Consider the following 11,202-nt stretch of genomic DNA (forward strand, 5'->3'; position numbering starts at 1 on the left):
TTTTAAGTTAATTATGTGTAAGAAATAATTATTGTAGATGCTTTTTCCAAATTTATGGCCCGAGTTTTTACTTTATTTTCCTTCTGATAACCAGATGTTCTTAATCTTAACATAGTAAAGTTGACCACATTTCCTTTACACTTGTGTTTTCTATTTTTTTAAACAAATCCTGCCTTGCAATAATGTCAAAAAAGTTTTTTTTTTTAGATTTTCTTCTGCATTTTCAATTTTGCCTTTATGATGAAATTTTTAAATACTTGTAAATTATTTGAGATGTGTCAGTGATGAAATATCATTTTTATCACAAAGTTAAGTATTTATCCGTGATTTATTTAGCGACTCTTTTGTTTCCCACTTTTTTAAAATGCCTGATCTGACAGAAGTTGAGTATTTATTTACTTTTGAGCTGCCTACTTTCTTTCACTGATGCATTAATCTATTCCTGTGTGAATAAACTAATCTCTCCATTACTGTCACGTTAGAATTAGAACCTGTGTTTTTTATGTGTTAGGCAAGTCCATCTTATTGCCAACTCATTCTTTGTCAATATTGTCTTAGATTCTTGGTTCTTTCAATGTCCACTTCAAATTTTTCTTCAACAAATAGTGCAGGGAAAGAAAGTTATTGTCATTTAGATTTGATTGTTAACTAATTTGTTATCTCATTAAAGTGTCAGGAAAATCCCCAAATGGAAAGTAAATTGCACCAATCTGAAAACAGTTTGTATTCTATTCTAACAAAATTGTCAAGTCAGTTCAAGGGGACAATAATGTGATAATGCCTAAGAGTGTTGGGGTAATGCAGGCACATAAAGACCAATATTTAACACAATAAAGCTTTCTTTGAAGTCAAAGTGTTTCTATTCAGAAGAAACTCTTTGAAGGAAAATACAAGTTGAATTGGACAGGGATATTTAGGGAAGGGAAGAGGATGCTCACTTAAACACAGGGGAAAGAAGGACAGGGACAGAAGGTCGTTCAAAAAAATGTGATTTCTCCCCCTATTGCTTTGTGAACTTGAGAGTAAAGACAGATCTAGGGCCATGATTCTTACTGTCTCCTAAAAGTACAAGGAAACTCATTGCTCTTGAGAATGAATATAATGAGCAATAGAAAAGGGTTACAATCAAATCCCCTTAAAATCTTTTAGAGAATTAACAGATAATAGGATCAAAATTTGAACGGTACTAACAAGGAAGGTATTCAAGAAAACACAGCCAAAACATAAAGATAAAAGTACAATCTAATATTTTAAAAGAAGTAAAGGTTCTATGAAATATGTAGCAGTTTTGAACAAACAAAATAAATTAGAATATTATAGAAATGTTTAAATTGGTCATTTGCATCACCATAGTCTCAGCCCTACCTGAGATACTTCAATCTTTAAATGTGGGGCAATACTAATGAACTAACAAAGGAAATTGAGATGGAGTGGACAAAAATTTGGGAAAACCAGATGAGAGTAATTTCTAGAATCCAAGAAAAGAAAGTGTTCAAAGATAGAAAAGAGATTAACTTAAATTCCATCAAAATACAAGATAAATGAAGATAATGAAGTAACCAAGGTTTTTAGCAATAGGATTAATGACATTGAGAAGCACAGGTTAGTGGAGTGGTGGACATGAAAATCTAATTAGAATGAATTCAAGAGAGACAAAGAGGAAATAAATTAAGGAGCATGATTACAGGCAAATCTTTCTTGGACATTTTCTATGGAGGATTAAAAAAATAGATGGCCTATGAATAAATGAGATCATAAGGTTTATTTATTTAAGAATGGGAGAAAAATAGGAGTATTTATTTATAAGATGGTAAAATTTGTATTCTGAAGGGAATGATTCAATAAAAGAGAAAAATGGTGATGTAAGAGAGTGATATGTAAAAGCCCCTGGAGAAATGTTTTTGAGCAATTATTAAGAATATGACCTTGCAAACAGCTGTTAGGATTGGCCTTAGCCAGGAACATTGACTACTTATACATTTTGAACAGCAGGAAAGGTTAGAGAATTTGGAAATATAAATGGTTTGATACAGTTATACAAATTAATCTAAACTATCCTCTGACTTTCTTTTATTTTCTCTATGAAGTAGCAAGTGAGGATGGGAGTTGGGAGTGTGAATTACTGAGGAAATGTCAAAGGAAAAAGAGAAACGATAGAGGACAAATATGAAATAATTGCTTGGACCTCTAGAAGAATAGAGAAGCTTAAGGCTGTCTAGGATGTGTAGCCATAGATCAACTATTTCAGGAATGTCTTGGAAAACTTATTTTAACCCCAAAATGCCACATTTCAGAGAGAGGGATGGATCCCTCTAAGGCATTACTGTCAGATAGAAATAAAACAAGACTATATCTACATCTATTTCTACTTTTGGAAAATCCTCCTTTTCCCAATAAATGCCAACATCTGCCAAGATCCAGCTAAATTATGTTAAATTCTCAGACAGAATTAGGTTCCCTTCCAAATCAGTCTCATATTACTTTGCAGTGATTTCAAAGTTGATATTTATTACATCAAATAAAAACATTTAAAGTGGTTAACCAACTTGATTCTTCTCTCTAACTCACAAAAACTTTATAGTAAGAGTTCGGTATATTCATTCTTTATATCCAGACCCCAATACAATGCCTGGCACATAGCAGGCATACATCAAATACTGTTGAATAAACTAATGAAGAATGGAATGTGTTTATTCCACTTAGAATAAATGAAAGCTGGGATGTTAAATGACCTTTGGAAGTTCCTGGTAGCCAGAAGATTTTGCATTTATATTTTGTAGACTAATATTCAGAGTAGATTTCAAACTGTTTTTGAAATGGGTTGATAGCTCATTTTGTGGGTTGTTTTGAATATTGCTCCAGTAGGCAGAATACATTAGCATTAATCTTAGAAAGAAAGTGGCAGCATATCTATTTCTATAATTCCAATGCAAGTAATCAGTTTGTTTGGGGAAATAACAAGCTAAGACTTCAAACAAACTTAACTTGAACTGCCTAGCCTTTTGTTTATTTGAAAAATTTCCTAGAAAAAGATTTGTTGCTCCCTGCTTAGGGATTTTGCTCTGAAAAAGAAACACTTTGCTAATTCTTGCATTTACTGGTGTGCATTATCTATCTCAAGGCCAAATTCAAAAGCAAATTTCCTCAATACAGAGAGAGAGGAGGAGAAGCATTTTATTTTCATTATGCAACTAAGGTCCTCTCCATTAGCAAAATAAGATACATTGGTCTGCTAGTCATTTATTGTTTATACATTTTTGATGACCCCTATTGGGATGTAAAATTTTTACCCACACACATTTAATTCATTTTCTCCAGAAAACCATTATAACTTTATTCTCCAGAGGACCAGACCACAATCAGTTCCTGTAAAAAGCCTATTTGCATTACACCTTTACTCTGATGCAAGTGTAAAAAACAGTGATGTATACTCTTAACCCACGGGCAAAATATGTTTAGCATGTGCCATTTGATTTATACCAGGTTCTGACTGAGAAATCTATTCACTAGTATACCACGTATTCATCTCTATCTTTGCTCAAATTTTCAATAACAAAAACATTTTTATTATATTCAATATGATATTGAAAATATCTATGTCTACCTGAATATGTATGACTACCTGTTCAAAGGGTCATACTACTAAACAGGGGATACATAATTCTCTATTGTAATTATTATTAAGTATATTACATATAGTATAAAAGGGAGTGCTTATAAAAACAATCCAGTGATAATTATTCTATGAAAGATAATATATTAATCATTTCAATATATCTACTTAGAAACATAAAAGTAATTTAAATGTATCATTTCTAAAACTTAATTGCTTTTGTAATAGAAATGTAGCACAAAGCCAAAAACAACACACGCATGCTTACTTGGAGATATGTTTATCTGTATTCTTAGGTATTCATTACCATAAACATAAGAAGTGTATCTCCACTCAATCTGGTTTTTCTCCCAAAGTTTAATTGCTTTAAGAAGGCAGTTAGGAGTTGTCAGTAGTTAATAGGATTTTTGTTAGTTTCTCTTAAAGATTATCCATGAGTTTCATATAATTTTCCTGTACAATATTAATATACAGAACTTTAGATTCATTGAAACTAACAAATAAAACCTTATTGGAATAGTCATAAGGGTAATGTTATCTTTAGAAAGAACAAATAATTTGTGGAAGGTGTATCTGGGAAACGCATGATACAGATATCTAACAGTTTTTTTTTAATTATCTTGTTTGTTATTTTTTAATTTTAATTTTTATTTTTTATAACACTTTAAGTTCTGGAGTACATATGTAGAACGTGCAGTTTTGTTACATTAAGTATACACGTGTCATGGTGGTTTGCTACAACCATTAACCCATCACCTAAGGTATTAGGTATTTCTCCTAGTGCTATCCATCCCCTAGACCCTCCAGCCCCTGACAGACCCTGGTGTGCGATGTTCTGCTCCCTGTGCCCATGTGTTCTCATTGTTCAACTCCCATTTATGATTGAGAACATCCAGTGCTTTTTTTTCTATTCTTGTGTTAGTTTGCTGAGAATGATGGCTTCCAGCTTTGTTCTTGTCCCTGCAAAAGACATGAACTCATCCTTTTAATGGCTGCATAGTATTCCATGGTATATATGCGCCACATTCTATTTATCCAGTCTTTCATTGATAGACATTTGGGTTGGTTCCAAGTCTTTGTTATTGTAAACAGTGCCACAATAAATATAAGTGTGCATGTATCTTTATACTAGAATGACTTATAATCCTTGGGGTATATGCCCAGTAATGGAATTGCTGGGTCAAATGGTATTTCTAGATCCTTAAGGAATTGTCACACTGTCTTCCACAATGGTTGAACTAATTTACACTCCCACCAACACTGTAAAAGCATTACTATTTCTCCACATCCTCTCCATCATCTGTTGTTTCCTGACTTTTTAATGATTGCCATTCCATCTGGCATGAAATGGTATCTCATTGTGGTTTTGATTTGCATTTCTCTAATGACCAGTAATGATGAGTATTTTTTCATATGTTTGTTGGCTGCATAAATGTCTTCTTTCAACAAGTGTCTATTCATATCATTGGCCCACTTTTTGATGGGGTTGTTTTTTTCTTGTAAATTTGTTTACGTTCTTTGTAGATTCTGGATATTAGCCCTTTGTCAGATGGATACATTGCAAAAATTTTCTCCCAGTTGCCTCTTCACTCTGATGATAATTTATTTTGCTGTGCAGAAGCTCTTTAGTTTAATTAGATCCCATTTGTCAATTTTGGCTTTCATTGCATCTGCTTTTGGTGTTTTAGACATGAAGTCTTTGCCCATGCCTATATCAGGAATGGTATTACTTAGGTTTTCTTCTAGAATTTTTATGATTTTAGGTCTCATTGCAAAATTTTCTCCCAGTTGCCTCTTCACTCTGATGATAATTTATTTTGCTGTGCAGAAGCTCTTTAGTTTAATTAGATCCCATTTGTCAATTTTGGCTTTCATTGCATCTGCTTTTGGTGTTTTAGACATGAAGTCTTTGCCCATGCCTATATCAGGAATGGTATTACTTAGGTTTTCTTCTAGAATTTTTATGATTTTAGGTCTTACATTTAAGTCTTTAATCCATCTTGAGTTAATTTTTGTATAAGGGGTAAGGAAGGGGTCCAGTTTCAGTTTTCTGCATATGGCTAGCCAGTTTTCCCAACACCACTACTTAAATAGGGAATCCTTTCCCCAATGTTTGTTTGTGTCAGGTTTGTCAAAGGTCAGATGATTGTAGATGTGTGATGTTATTTCTAAGGCCTCTGTTCTGTTTCATTGTTCTATATATCTTTTCTGGTACCAGTACTATACTGTTTTGATTACTGCTACCTTGTAGTATAGTTTCAAGTCAAGTAGTGTGATGTCTTCAGCTTTATTCTTTTTGCTTAGGATTGACTTGGCTATGCGGGCTTTTTTTTTTTGGTTCCATATGCAGTTTAAAGTAGTTTTTCCAAATTCTATGAAGAAAGTAAATGGTAGCTTGATGGGGATATGTCCTGCTCATTATAACCACACTTCATAAATTTAAACAATTGTTTAAGAATGCCTCTAGCAGACAGACAAAATGGAATCCCCGTGGCTAGCTAAGGCTCTCAAAGTTAAACAGAATAAGGTGGCCACTGGTGAAGGAGAAGTCACCTACTGCATGTTCTTGGAAAGATGTAAAAGTGTCACAGGATCTCTCATTTTACAATCAAGCCAAACTGGTTAATGTGGCTGGAAATTTCCCAAGTGACCACCAACAGACCACCTGGCACCAACTGAATGATCATCTGAAATCAGGGAATTAAAAGAGAGTGGTGATTTTAGGCTTAAAGATGATCCAATCAAGACTATTCTTCATTCTCCTGACTCTCCTTTCCTGCCCTGCACTTTGTACCTTTATGATCCCTAACTCTACAACCTCTCATTGAAGCACATTTTCTGTTTGCAATGAAGTCTCGGTCTCTCCAATCTGCAGATTCATCTTTTTAATAAAAAATAAAGCTCTTTTTTTTTTTTTTTCTACACAGATCTCAGTATCTTCTTAATATAATGAAAATATTTTCATCTGCCACCACCCTCATCATTTAGCCTACCATTAAAAAAATGTGTATTATCAATGTCATGTTATTTTATCTTTACACAGGTTCTATTTATCTATGTCCTGGCCCTTTTCAATAGCATTCCATATGCCAAAATCTATCCCAGCTTAAAAGAACTTATCTAAATATTGAATGGCTTTTCATCACTCTTTACATTTTTTCTAATGTTCATGACATCACATACTTTTTGGTTTGATTGTTTGAAATCCCTTTCAAACTTTCTTTTTGTTCATTCTTTTCCTTTTCTTTTTTTTTTTTTTTATGGCTAAATAGTATTTTGTTTTATATATATGTGTGTGTGTGTGTGTATGTGTGTATAGATATATATATAATATTTTATCCATCCATCTGTTGATAGACATTTAGGCTGATTCTATATCTTGGCTATGGTAAAGAGGCTATAATAAATATGAGGGTATAGGTGGCTCTTTCATATACTGATTTTCCTTCCTTTGAATAAATACCAAGCAGTGAAAATGTTGGGTCATATGGTGGTTCTACTTTGTAGTATTTTGAGAAACCTCCATACTGTTTTCCACAATGGCTCTAATAATTTACATCCCCACCAGCAGTGTAAGAGTCCCCTTTTCTCCACATACTCACCAGCAACTTTTTTTTTTTTTTCTGATAACCATCTTGAAGTAAGATATTTTATTGTTGTTTTGATTTGCCTCTCCCTGATTATAAGTGATACTGAGCATTTTATCTGTATACTTTTGATCATTTCTATGCCTTTTTTTTTTTTTTTGTGAGATTTCTATTTGGAATCTTTGCCCATTTGTATCAGATTTTTTAAAATGTTGAGTTTGATATAATCGATTGGTCTGTATTGGAGTTTATTTCTTGAGAGTTTTTTTTTTTTTTTTTAATACCTTACGCATAAAATCTTTGCCTAGACTAATATCCCAAAGCATTTCTCTTTGGTTCACTTCTAGAACTTTTGTAGTTGCAGGTCTTATGCTTAATTTTTTTTATCCATTTTGAATTGATGTTTGTATATGGTGAGAGAGCAGCATCTAGTATTATTCTGCATAGTGATATCTATTTTATTTCAGCAACATTCTTTGAATAAACTGTCCCATGTGCAATTTTCTTGACACCTTCATCAGAAAATATGGATATCTTTAGCTACAGTATTCTGTTACATTGGTCTATGTGTTTGTTTTTATACAAATACCATACTGTTTAAGTTACTATAGCTTTATACTACATTTTAAAGTCAGGTAGTGTGATGCTTTCAGCTTTGTTCTTTTTGCTCAGCATTTCTTTGACTATTCAATATTTGATGTGGTTTCACATACATTTCAGTATTCTTTTTTTATATTTTTGTGAATAATATCATTGATATTTTTCTAGAGATTTCATTGGGTAATATGCTCATTGTAACAATATTAATTATGTTCATTGTAACAATATTAATTATTCCAATCCATAAGCATAAAGTGTCTTCCCATTTTCTATGTCTTTTCAAATTATTTCATCAGCATTTTCTCATTTCTGTTGTAGAGATATTTGATCGCCTTGGTTAAATTTATTTCTAGATATTTCATTCTATTTTGTTATTGCTGTACACAGGATTGCTTTCTTGGTTTCTTTTCAGGCACTTTTTTGTTGTTATATAGAAATATTACTAATTTTTATAAGTTGATTTTATATCCTGAAACATTTCAGAATTCATTAGTTCTAACAGTTTTTGGTAGAATCTTTAGGTTTTCTAGACATAAATTCATGCCATTTGCAAGGATGAACAATTTGACTTGATATTTTCCAATTTGAATGTCATTTATTATTTTCTCTTGTCAAATTGCTCTGGCTAGGACTTCCAGTACTATGTTAAATAAGAGTAGTAAAAATGGGCATTCTTATCCCATTCGAGTTCTTAGATCAAAGTCTTTCAGCTTTTCCCCATTTAGTATGATGGTACCCGTGGGTTTGACATCTATGAACTTTATGTACTGAGGTATTTTCATTCTATACCAAATTTATGAAGAGTTTTCATCAGGAAGAATGTTAACTTTTATTAAATGCTTTTTCTGCATTTATTGAGATGATCAAGCAATAAAATTTCTATCCTTTATTCTGTTGATCTGATGTGTAATCTGTATTGATTTGTGTATGTAGAACCATCTTTGTTTCCCTGAAATAAATCCCATTTGATTATAGTGTATTATCTTTTTGATGTGTTATTGGACTTTTTTTGCTAGTATTTTGTTGATTTTTTTTTTTTTTTTTTTTTTTTTTTTTTTTTTTTTTTTTTGTGCACCTATGTTCATCAGGAATATGGGAATGTAGTAGGGCTTTCTTTAGGTGTCCTTTTTTGTTTTCATTTTTTAAACTTTTATTTGAGGTTCAGGAATTCACATGCAGGTTTGTTATGTAGGTTATATATAACACGAGGGTTTGGTGTACAGGTGATTTCATCACTCAGGTATTAAGGCAAGAACCCAGTAGGTTTTCAATCCTCACCTTCTCCCACTCTGTACTCTCAAGTAGGCCCTGGTGTTTGTTTTCCTCTCTCTTTTTTTTTTTTTTTCCCCCATGTGTATTCAAAGTTTAGCACCCACTTATAAGTGAGAACATGTGGTATTTGATTTTCCATTCCTGTGCAAATTTGCCTAGAATAATGGCCTCCAGCTCCATCCATGTTGCTGCAAAAGACATGATCTCGTAGTTTTTTATGGTTGTGTAGTATTTCATGGTATATGTATATGTGTGTGTCTATATATATCTGTGTATGTGTGTGTGTGTGTGGAGATATATATTATATATATATATATATATATATATATATATATATCTCACACATTTTCTTAATCCAGCCTTCTATTGATGGGCAATTAAGTTGATTCCATGTCTTTGCTATTGAGACATGGGGTTCGTTTGACTTTTGCTTGTTAATTTGTTTAAGTTTCTTATATATTCTGGATATTAGACCATTGTCATTTGCACAGTTTGTAAATATTTTCTTCCATGCTGCAAATTGTCTGATAATTCTGTTGATAGTTTCTTTAATTATGCAGACACTCTTTAATTAGGTCTTATTTATTAATTTTTATTTTTAGTGCCATTGCTTTGGCTTGTTCATCATGATATCTTTGCCAGGGCTTATGTCCGGGATGGTATTTTCTAGATTTTCTCCTAGAGGTTTTATAGTTTTAGGTTTTATATTAAATCTTTAACACATCTTGAGATGATTTTTCTATATAGTGTAAAGAAAGGGGTACAGTTTTAATCATCTGCATATGGCTAGCCAGTTATCCAGCACCATTCATTGAATAAGGAGTCCTTTCCCCATTGCTTGGTTTTGAAAACTTTGTCAAAGATAAAATGGATGTAAATGTGTGGCTTTATTTCATTGTGGTCTCTTCTACTCCATTGGTCTATGTGTCTGTTTTTGTGTCAGTATTATATTGTTTTGGTTAAATTATCCTTCTAATACAGTTTGAAGTTGGGTATGATTTCTCTAGCTTTGTTCTTTTGCTTAGGATTGGCTTGAGAATTGGGGATCCTTTTCCCTATATACAAATATTAAAATAGTAAACAAATTCTGTGAAGAATATTTTTGATAGTTTTATAGGAATAGCATGGAATTTGTAAACAGCTTAGAGAAGTACGGTCATATGAAAAATATTGATTCTTTCTATCCATGAGCATGGGCTGTTTTTTCATATGTTTTTGCCATCTCTGATTTCTTTCAGCAGAGTTTGTAATTCTTGTTGTAGAGATCTTTTATGTCTCTGGGTAGTTGTATGTCTAGGTATTTTATTCTTTTTGTGGCTATTGGGAATGGGACTGCATTCTTGATTTGGCTCTCAGCTTGAATATTGTTGGTGTATAGAAATACTACTGATTTTGGCACATTGAAAATGTAACCTGAAACTTTGTGGAAGTGGTTTATCAGATTGGGAAGCTTCTGTGCAGAGACTATGGAGTTTTCTAGATATAGAATGGCATCTTCTTCAAGCAGAAATAGCTTGACTTCCTCTATTCCTATTTTGATGCCCTTTATGTCTTTCTCTTGATTAATTACTATGGCAAGGACTTTCAGTACTATGTTGAAAAGGGGTGGTGAGAGACAGTACCTTCATCTTGTTTCCATTCCCAAGAGGAATGTTTCCAGCCTTTGCCTATTCAGCATGATGATGGCTGTGTGTTTGCCATAGATGGTTCTTATTATTTTCAGGTAGGCACCTCTGATGCCTTGTTTTTTGAGGATTTTTAACATGAAAAGATGTTGAATTTTATCAAAAGACTTTTCTGCAACTATTGAGATGATCATGTGGTTTTTATTTTTAGTTCTGAATCCCATTTATTGATTTGCATATGTTGACCCAATCTTGCATCTCAGAAATAAAGCCTAGTTGACTGTACTTTTTGATGTGCTGCAGGATTTGGTTTGCTAGTATTTTATTGTGGATCTTTGCATCTATGATCATCAAATATATTGCCTTGAGGTTTTCTTTTTTTGTTCTGTCTCTGACAGGCTTTAGTGTTAGGATGATGCTGTCATCATACAATGAGTTAGGGGGGCAGTATCTCCTCCTTGATTTTTGAAATACTTAAATACTTTCAGTAGGAATGGCTCCAGCT

This window comes from Rhinopithecus bieti, unplaced genomic scaffold (genome assembly GCF_001698545.2).
Source record: "Rhinopithecus bieti isolate Rb0 unplaced genomic scaffold, ASM169854v2 scaffold_1934, whole genome shotgun sequence".
Taxonomy (NCBI): Eukaryota; Metazoa; Chordata; class Mammalia; order Primates; family Cercopithecidae; genus Rhinopithecus; species Rhinopithecus bieti.